A 12,042-nucleotide genomic window follows, 5' to 3' on the forward strand; every position below is an offset into this window, starting at 1 on the left:
CTATATATATATGTGTATTGGAAAAATATATACACCATTCTTCTCAGCATTTCACGTAAAAAAAAGAGAAAGAAAGTTTTACTTTCTTTACAATAGCCTATTCCACAAAAATTTACTCTTTCACCTAAAAATAAAAAATTCATACTACCAAGAGGAAAAATGTTAAGGAGACTAAGTGGAGTTGGCATATCAAGTTGGATTCAAGAAATAGAAGCTGGAGAAGAGAGAAAAATCAAGTTAAAGATTAAAATCAATGGGACAAGGTAAGAATTTTAAGATTTCAATATATTTTAAGTAGAGTTTCTCATGTAAGGTAATATCAAAAGTATGAAAATGATGTTAAGGTAGAGTTTTCTATATAAATCCATGTTCTTGATATATTAGTGAAGGGAAATGAGAGAAAATAATGGAAATTGTAGGGAATGGAATAAGATGTTCTAAACTTGGTAATCAATATGTTGCACTAAAGTAGTTTGGACAATAGCAATAGGCTAACTTTGAAAATCACCAAAAATGGTAGAAATTAAATTAGAAGCTGAGTGAGATATGGATTAAAACTTATTGAGTCTATTTTTATATAAAAGAAATAGAGAAAGTAAGAAATTTTGTATTTTGAGATATTTATATTTTTGTGAGACTGGTCCAGAATGATTTCGAGATCCTCTGTTCTGACTTAGAAAAATCATTAAAATTATATAAAAATAATTTTGGAACATAATTTATATGGTTAGATCCTTGATGAGTTTATTTTTATAAGTAACAAATGATAACATCATTTGAATTCTGTTTAAGAGATAATTAAACTTTAGTGAAGAGTGGTTAGAACTGTCAAATAGCAAATAGGGGAGACTTAATGAATAAACTGTACTATTGGCTTAACCAAAAATTCTGAAATTTTATAGTAAGAAGATATGTGAGTCTAGTTTCAGATAAAATTAAAGATCTTAATTTGGAGTTCTGTAGCTCAAGATATAAATAATTTAGTGACTATGACTCAATGGACAACTTTGAATATCATATAAGTAAATAGTGAAATTATAGATAATGTTACTTATAAGCATATTATATAAATTAAGGATGTGGAATGGAGAGGAGGAAAAAATTGTATGAATATTCAACTAGTATAGCTAATGTGCATGTTTTAGGCTCAGAGACTAAATTGAATAAAAGTAAAATTTTATGGGTAATTTTGTAAAAATGTAGAAATGACCAATTGCATGAAGTAATATTTATTATTTAAATTGCAAAATTGAATAAATTATTAATTTAGTCAGAACGGAGAAAAACATGTTTTAAGGATTAAATTGAAAAGTGTTAAAATTATAAAAAAATTCTGATATTTTATAGAATACATAGATTGTTATCAATTTGTATGAGAATAACGACTGGAAATAAGAATTAAATTGCAAGAATTTTTATTTTAAATGCATCAAATATCGATATAATGAATTACCTTATTTATGTTTATGAAAAATGGCTAAAGAATGATATTTATCATGATATGTTGATACAAAAAATTAAGTATTACTGAGAAGAGTAATAAATTCAAGTAAAACATTTCGAGAAAAATAAGTATGTTTAAGGGACAATATGATTTATTTTAATTGGTTCCAAATATGAACGTTAGATGAAATAAAATATCTAGTAAATAAATTGGTAACTCCGGTAATACTCCGTAACTCTATTCCGGTGACGGATTCGGGTTAAGGGCGTTACACCTGATTTGTCCTTTGTCGTATTCTTTAATTAATCAATTTAGTGAATTTTAGTTTTAATCAATTACTCCAATTTGTTGGTTAAATAATAGAAAGACAGTAATTACTAATACTTTTAATCTCCGTGGGAATTATATTTGTGCTCACCATAACTATACTATTAATTAATAGGTGCATTTGCCTTTTTGAATTTTAGTTAGTTTATAACTGTAATCATAAATTATCGATGTTATATTGTTCTTAATTATCTAATTTGATTTTAGATGCATAAAAATTTTTAAAATTTCGCGACCCAACCCCATCATGTTTTTTTCCAACAGTTTGGACCTCGTGAGCTCATACCATTAAGATGACACTTTGGCATGGACAAAATAACTACCATGCATTCATCACTTATAATCATTGCACTAACATGAAATCTCATACCTTAGTAGGTTATTCGGTTTCTAAGGAGTATGAAGTGAATAAGGAGACAACATATGACAACTGTGGAATGACTAGAGATGCCTTATTTTAAAGCCCATGAAGATTGAAATAGGGCAACTCCTCTTTTAGCCCGTACTTTCAGTTATCTTCCTTCTTCCTCCTAAACTCCAATTCCTTGTAGAACACAAATTTCAATTATCTTCACCTACCTACGGCTCATTACCTACTGGGTAAACTGTCATTAACCAATATCATCCCAACCTTGTATCAACAATTTCCTTTACTAAATGGTGCAACACGAAAAGATAGTAACAACATATGAAATTTTATAATGACTAAGGTGAATTGGAGATATTATAATTTAGGGTTACTATGTAGTTTGCTCCTTAAACTTGTTCAAAATTAATTAGTTGTACATAAACTTTTTTTAAACTAGTTGGTACGCAAAGTTGTATTTACTATGTAGTTTGCTCCTTAAACTTGTTCAAATTAATTAGTTGGTACATAAACTTTTTTAACTAGTTGGTACGCGAAGTTGTATTCTGTCAACACTTCAGTACCTTTGAACTAACACGCTAATTCATACCTACATGGAACTAACAACCAATTACAAGGCGAATGTGACAGACATAAATCAAAATAAAAATATTTAAATATACAAGAAGTACATAAAAATAACTTTTTTTTCACATCAAGAATGAATCAAACAAATTGGTGTCCAAATTCATCTAAATACGAACAAGTTTTCTAAATTCATTCAAGATATATTTTTATTATTTTTATATGTTTTTAATATTTTACTTAGATAACGATTCTCTAGATTCAAATAAAATGGAGAAATCATTTGTTAAGGTTCATTCCAAATATGTTTTTTTAGTATTTTTATAGAATTTCATATTTATGTTATTATTTTTGAAAATATATAAAATATAAAAATAAAATTAATAAAAATATATACAACTAAAATATATAAAAATATATAATATTTGAAAACATATAAAAATAATATATAAAAAAAATTATAATATAAAATTATTAAAATGTACATCTAGAATAAATCTGAACAAATGAATTAAGACAAATGTCTAAGTTCATTCTTAATGTGAAATTTTTTATTAATCTATATTTATATTTTTAAATTTTATATATTTTCAATTTCAAAATAATAATATAAGTAACTTGATATTTAGAAAAAATTAGAATTTATAAAATTACTAAAAATACATCAGAAATGAATATAAACAAATAGTTGCCTAGACTCAAATGAACATAGACAATCATCTTTCCATGTTCATTCTTGATGTGAAATAATATATATTTTAATTAATTTATATATTTTAAAGATGTTTTATTTTTTTTATTTTTTTTATATCTATCACATGTCAAAATGATAGACTTTCAAGTATCATCGTTTGATTGGTAATCAATACCTCATCGGCACAAACTAACATTATTAATGCAAAAGTACCAAATTGTATGAAGAAGTACATGTTTAGAAACCAAGTAGATCCAAAAACAATTTAGATGTGAACTAGATGTTTTTGGGCAAGTTTAAGAAACAAATTAAATATTAATCCTGTAATTTATTGAGAGTATTTAAGTAAATAATAACATTAATTAGAAAATATTTATGCTAATTATCTATAATTTAACATCCAATAAAGGTAAATTTATTTAGACTATTTATTTGGTCAATTCTATTCGCTATTTGTTTCTTTTTGTTTTAAACAAAAAGGAAAACATTAAAAGAAATTTGCCTTACTACCCTCGAGCATCAAGTTCCAGCATCTAGAGAATTGCTGGAATAGATTCCTGAAAAAGATAGAAACCAAACCTGCACCGTAAAGCCTGTTTAGCTAGAAATTCCGCCACTCTATTGATCTCTCTTGGGATATGATTAGTGGAAATGCTCCAATGCCTCTTGCACCTATTCTGTATATCCTTAACCAATGCAAGTGAAGGAAGAAAGTATATACCAGATTTGATCAAATCCATAACTTCCTTGCAATCCGTTTCAAGTATCACCTCTTTGTAACCATGACTCAAGCAAGTGATAATCCATCAAAGATACCCCAAAATTCATATTGCAATGCAATATTGACCCCAATATTGACGCTTATATTTTGAGAAACCATTATTTCGATTGAGTTCTAGCCCCATCAGTATTAATTTTGACAGCACTACAAGGAGGCTTAGACCATTCAATTATAGAGTCGGTCAACCTGTTGGAGCCAACAATGTTGTTGGTCGAATTAAAATAACCCTTATCCATGCACAAACTCCTTAACACTTCCTCGAATTTAAACATTTACCCTGAAAAATATAGCAATTCATTTGCTTCCATATTGAAACAAACGGTAGCAAAACATGTCCCCCCAATCCATCTCCCTTCTCAAGATGTTCTAGCAGATCCCAGTTCCTCCTAAAAGCCAAGGCTCTAATCCATAACATAGAACTTGTTCCTCACTTCAATTAGAACAAGTAGATTCCAAACTTATTTAGCGCCAAAGCAATCTCTCAAGGCATTAAGAGGTGTTGCGGGAAAACACTTACATACTGGGCAAAGATTTGAATCCGGAATGCCCTTCTTCAATCACTCATTATTCATCAATAAATGCTCCTTAACGTAGGCCAAAGAAATTGTCTAGCTCTCTAAGGGCCTTAAACTTTCCAAATCACCTTCCATTTCCCATATTTTGGCTCCCAATTGGCACCAACAAGTTTACAATGTGTTGACCCCACTATGCACATTCCATTCGATGTATCTTATCAAATGCAAAGGTCCAAACATGCAGCCATTGAGGGTGGCATTACCAAGGAAATTTTAACCAAATAAAACTCCGTATGGCCACATTAAAAGTAATTTCCTTTAACTCCTCAATTGAAACCTCACCTGTAAGTAAAGTGCAAACACTATCATCTAAACAAGGAAAACGGCCTCGGATAGGAAAACCCCCTTGAACAGCACCCTCAACAGAAGGAAATGCTTAAAAAATGAAGTTACATGCTCCTTTATTACACCCCCATCATAGCACCAATCCCCATAAACTTTCAAAGAACTAATATAATTCTGAACCCTCTTAGACATCGTACGCCTATAGAAGTACCCAGTATTGTGATTGCCATGAATAAGCCACTCACATCTTTGTTTTTAGCACCACAATAGCGCTTTGTGGTCTAAATATCTTCTAACTCTAACAATAACCTCTTCTCTAATGTTAGAAGTTTAGTAGAGCACTGCCTCTTAATTGCCCATTGAACTCCTTTTATTCTCCCCAAGACCAGGTTTCCTCCTTGCAAAAATGTCACAAAAGGTATCCTTGTTCCATAACATAACCTTTTCAGTGAAATGAGAAACCGTATCCAAAAGAGAACTGGACATCTATCATTCATTCTTAACCAAGCTGTTAAACGTAGAATGAGAAAGCCACCCAATATGAAATCTAAACAGATGCTCAACTCTCTAATTAGCTTGAATGTTCGTTTCAGCTAAAGATGAGACGATGATCTGATTTCATTTTCAAGAAATGGAAAACCATGGTATCATAATACAAATGACAACAAAATCATTACATATTGCCTGATCCAGCCTCTCAAAGGTGTGAACTCAACGTCAAGTGAGGTTTAGACCTTTAAAACCCAAATCCTATAGCCTATTATAGAACATAAAATCTTGAAATGAGGACAGCCTTGACTAGACCTTTGAGCCCATCTTGGCTTCTCATCACTACTAAGAATTACATAAAGTCACCAACTAAAAGCCATGGTTCCTACATATTCTCAACAATCAAATTAAGACATTCCATAACCATTTTCCTTATCAAGAATTGACACTCCCATCAACAACAGTTATAAAACAATAACCTCTCCTATTAGGTGGAGAAACTTTCATATGGATGAATTAAAGTGATTATAGGCTAACATCAGACCATAAGACATAAAGACCACCTGAGAAACCTTGCGCTTCAACACAATGAGAATACGACATACCAATTTTCTCTATAATGGAGTTAGCCTTAGACCACTAACTTTTTTTTTTTTCAACCAGAACTACAATGACCAACTTATGTTCGCTAAGGTATTCCTTAAGAAAATTAACAAACCGAGAATGACCACACCCTTGCACATTCCAAAAAGAAATTTAGGATTCACAATAAAAGAATAAGAAAGGATAAACCTGACATTATGCCTTGACACCACTAGAAACACCAATGCCCTCATGGCTCTCATCTTCTTCAATACCTTCCATGGCTTCATTAACTTCATTAAAATCCTAATCAAATTGTTCCACCCTATAGAATCGTTAATTGGCACTTCATCGTGCCGCCCCGTCCAACTCTGATTCCAGCACTAGGTGAAATCTTCTTTGGATCTTTGTCTGGCAATCGCGATGAAGAAGCTTTAGAGTACTGCTTAGGCTCTTCTTCACCATCCTTGGTTGCATTCTGGTTCTCGAGAATCTCAATGTTTCGGTCCTGATTCTCTATTTCCTCCACCGATACTAGTCAAGCTAGGTTCATTTATAGAAATAATCACACTTGGGTTGGATTTATTGTGATTAATTTTTGGTAAAGTAGTAGCAATATGGGCTTGGGTTATCTGCTACCCTTGTTCCTTGTCATGGGCTTGTAAGCACCTGCAGCTTGTCCCAAATAGAAGACCTCGGCTCCACTAATCATGGATCATTCCCCTGTATTAGTAGCTGACACATTCTCCTCAAAATCTGTCAAAATATCAACCGAGATTTTTCCTTATTCAACCCTTAATTTTTGTCCCTTAGAATATTCTCTTTCCTTGTTTGCTTCCTTGGCTGATGCTGGACAACCATCCAATCACTGAATTGCTCCTTCTCAACAGACGAGTACATTTAAGGGTTCTCCGGCTGCACATTCGACAATTCTTCATCCTGTACTTCCTTCATAATATTCAACGGACAACCCTCACTCAGATGACCATACCTACAACAGCCGAAAGAAATTGTCGCAAGTCACTCATACTCAACCCTTTGGAGCTGACCATCTATCCAAATATTAGACACAAGTGGCTTGTGGCTTACTAAGATCTACATTAACCGCCATTCGAGAAAGTCCTCGTGAACTGCTATTTGTATTATAGTTGATCCTTATCACCCTTCCAATAGTTCTACATATGGCTTTTAAGATCCTCTTCTTATACATGGTTCCAGATTAACTAGAAAGCCGTATCCAAGCCACTACATTTAACGGATATGGTTGAAGCGTGCTGAGTTTCGGAGTCCATGGTTGTTCAATAAGATAACGGTCGTAAACCACCCATGGACCTTCCGACAGAACCTTTGTGAAATCCATCTCATCACTAAACTTCCCCAAGAAATAGTCATTATCAATACCCATGAGTTGAATAGCTTATTGTGGTTTCCACAAAGCGTAGATTCGATTATAGAGGGCATTAAGCCCAATTCTCCTCCCTAGCAGCTTGGCCACCACCGTCCACGCCAGACTTATCTCCATTAACTTATGAACTCTATCAGAAAACTTGATAGAGGGCACTCCGTCTATACTCCAGTCGCTATGCCACTCTCAACAAGAGGAATATCATCCTCCTCACGTACCATACCAGTCCCTTTTTAATCCTTAACCACTTTCCATCAACCTATCCTTGAATGAGACAAAATGATGTGATTTCTGAGACTTGGAGAGATTAGAAAATGGCTTAATTGAAGGTCGTCTTAGTTGAAGGGATGGTGGAAACCGCGACCCAAAGAACTTGAATGTTTTAAGGAACAAAAGTTATATTCAAACTCGACCGGCTTAAATTTGTCAAATACCCGAACCTTAGTATATTGAAGTCCACACTTCGGGGTAGATTACAAAGTGATAAGACAGGGTTGAACGTCACAAACTTGTAAAAAGTTTGATAAGTTTAGAAAGTTCGGTTAAGAACTGACGGAGAAAAAATTCTCACAAAATAAGTTTTATATTCAAGAATAGTTCAGCATTATAAAGATCCTATTACACTATTTATATACGCCCTCAAATGACCATTCAAATTCGGCACAAATGGTGTTCACACTAACATAATCATGTTCACACCTAACACTTAAAGTTGTTCACATTAAAGCATCAATATGTTCACACACACACTTAATAAATTTGGTTCATGTCCTTCTAGGTTGGTGCCTGTTTGGCCGAATAATCATGAAGCTTCACTTGGTGGATTCATGCATACTTAGCTTGGAAGAAAGCTTCATGTCCATGAATGTGCAGCCTTTGAACTCCTTAAATCCCTCTTGGCGGAATGTATATGCATGGCTCATGCATCTCTTTAATGTGACGTCTTAATGAGCTTGTGATGCATGGATGCAACATGCTTCTAGAATTTTCCATTTCACACAGTCCATGCCACTTCTTTGATGGCTTTGAATCCTTCCTCATCAAGTAAACTTAAGACATGTATGTATCCCTTCCCATGAACAGTCATATGTACCAGTATTGAAGACTAAGTTCTAGAAGAATCCTTGTGCATGAATTTCGAAAATGGTCACATACATCAAGTATAAATAGGCAATACATATGCACAATGTCTTCACTCAAAATTCAGCCATGAACTTAGAACCTATACTTTAACTCACACACATAGACATATATGAACAAAATGACACAAACTCATACACACAACTAGAACATATCATTTGACACAAATTGAACATCATGAGATAATTAACATATGCACACATGCTAAGATAATTATCAACTTAGCAACTTGAAAACAAAAACATAATAATATGCATGACAAAATCTATGGAATTAAATTAAAATGCAATCAAAACTTTAATTTAAAAGTCGTTAAAAGTGTTGGCCTAAAAAAATTATTTACACCCGTGAGATGTTTTATTTTGCACTTGGGTTATCCATGTGTAGGCCAATCTCGATATCTTTGAATGGCTTTTTAATTAACATGATGTGACCGAAATCACATTACAAAACCAGCAGAGGGAATAGAATCCATGTTACCCCTCGGATTATCAGGCATCTTCCTCCCTCAACTATACGTTTTTCGTGACCCTTCCGCCATTAGTAGAACCCAACGAGAAAGAGAAAGGAGCGTTGGCAGCCATATTAGCTATTTGTTTTTTGCACGAGCAGATTTTATATATTATCTATACTATGTGACTAATTAAATTAATGACATGATTCAGTTAGATTAAATGATTTGAACTTAAATGTATTTTGGTTTTTAAAAACTTAATTTATTATTTGTATTATTTGTATAAAAGCTTCATTTGATTTTAATATATATTTTTAAAGTATATTTTTTATACTCTAATATAAATTTGTCAACCAATAAATTTTATCAAGTTGAATTTTTTTAAGGAATTGTTTTCCTAAACAATTCAAGTTGAATCTTTAATTTGTGTATAACAAAGAATATCATCATGACATCATCCAAGTGACACTGACAGAAAATTAAGGGAATTGTTAATTTTAAATCAAACTTATGCAATGCTTCTATAAATTAGTTGATGACATAGTTGATTTTGACTTCGACTATTGGGTGTGTTGTATAGAGAGTTTAATTTGGTTTAGTCTAGTGTGATGAGGCTAGAATTTTAATTTCGTAAATTGTGTGGCTTTAAGCGATTTTTGGGGTTCAAATCTGTCTAAGTTAGCTTAACCCTTGCAAAGTAAGAATTCTTACTAAAATTTCTTCAAGGCACCGAATATCAAGCGGAAATAACTCAAAACGAAAGAGTAATGAAAGAACAAAAATTGCCACAGAAAAGTAAAAACATGCCACATGTTTGAGTAAATGCTCTCAATATATTCTTTAACTCAAAGAATATGATACAATGGATGATTAAAAATGAGGGGAATCCCTCTATTTATGTTTGAACTTCCCCAAATCCAATGTAGAACTAGCTTTACATAGACGGGCGATATCAAAACCTATCTACGATTAAAGGATTTACATAATCCTCAAATATTACACAATCAAATTTTATCAGATTATAATATAATACAATCTTCTAAGATTACTTTCCATATCTATTAAGGTAACCCTAATTTTCCATAAGTGTTTTACTGGGTCATTAAGGCTTTAAGTAGATGGCTTTCATTACTTTTTTTTTTAATCGAGCCAGTTCAGGTAGGCCAAATGGACCCCATCTAATAGGTAGACCTCTAAGGGACGCTTTTATTACATTGGTCATAGGCTTTGAACCGCGACTAGTGATACCAAAACATTGTTCTCTCTTCATCAATTCATAAACTTTGTAGCCGTAAAAATTTGAGGTAGACTTTATACACAACACAACTAAGTTTAAACAATTGGTTATTCCTCTCCCCCAAAATATAAATGAACTCGCCTTATCATATAGAACTACATCAAAATATATTCAAGATCTACAATACTTGTGCATAGAAATAAACAAAATCGTACCAATAGGGCTCAGTGTTGCTAACATGATTTAAAACAATAATCAAATAGAAGAAAGATATCAAATACAATCAATATGTGATTCAACAATCAACTAAATTAAGTTTGCATTTCTTGTCTTATGTGCATAACCTCAAACTATATGCCATTTAACATTTCATACATGAACATCTAATTCCTTTTATCATCATATCTCAATTACATATAAGTCATGGTATATCACAAAATTTATTTCATTTTCTCATTTCTATCTCAAATCCATTGATTTGTTTTATAATCAAATCAACCCTTAGGGCTCGTAATAATCAAATCACATGATTTTTCACATAATATCTTTATTTATTTAGCATTACCATACATTATACACAATTCACCATTAGAATTTCATATCAATCAACAATAAGCAAAGTATATGCTTCATTATCCTTATTAACTGGATGTGGACCCAAGATGGATACACGGATCATCCAACCATCACAGATATCCACCACCCAGTGTCTCATCGGTACATCTGAAGTATAATATGCGCTCCATGCCTCATCGATATAAACTGAAGTATATACATGTGCCTAGCACCTCATATGTAAATCCAAAGTATAACATGTGCTTTGCACCTCATCGGTATAAACCAAATTAAAATCTTGTACTCTAATCTTACGACATGCCAACCATACTTGACTCTACCCAAGACCGTTAATAGGGTATTCAATGATTCAAACATTTATATACATGGTTCACAAATCATAGTCTAACACATTACCAATTCACATATACTCAAATCAATCTCATACCATTACATACTAACATATGCATACTATCTCGCTTTGCACAAGTTGCCAACTATTTCATACTTACCTATTCATGAGACAAGTGAGGTTATTACCTTAAACAAGCTAATTGTAACAACCAAGTACATATAAATGGAACTCAATCATGAAAACAGAAAACCAAGATAGTTACTCTTCTACGGCCTTCGCCTTCCCTTTATCACGAGATGGCCCGACATTGTCTTTAGCTATGTATGATAATTCAATTATAGAAATGGTATTAATTTTCATCCAATCACATGAAAAACACATAATTAAACATAATTTGCATTTTATTAGTTTTAGTTCCTATATCTAAAATGCTCATATTTTTCTATATTTTACATTGAATCAAGATATAATTTCATACTCTTTCATTATGGACCTCATACTTTTAATCTATAGCATAATTTCTTTACAACTTTTAATTTATTTATTTTAATCCCTAATGTCAAAATTAACTAAACCTCTAATTTTAAGCTAATTTTACTATTTTCTAATATAATCTTAATAAAATCTAAGTTGAACCACTAGATATTCATCAATTTCATTCGATGACAATTTGTATAAACTTGAAAAATAAAAAAATCATGGACTAACTTAATCAAGTTTATTATATCACAAATCAATAAAAATTTCAAAGAAAAAGCTCGAGCACCTTGGTTAATTATTGATGGCAA

Source organism: Gossypium hirsutum, chromosome A02 (assembly GCF_007990345.1).
Source record: "Gossypium hirsutum isolate 1008001.06 chromosome A02, Gossypium_hirsutum_v2.1, whole genome shotgun sequence".
NCBI classification, from domain to species: domain Eukaryota; kingdom Viridiplantae; phylum Streptophyta; class Magnoliopsida; order Malvales; family Malvaceae; genus Gossypium; species Gossypium hirsutum.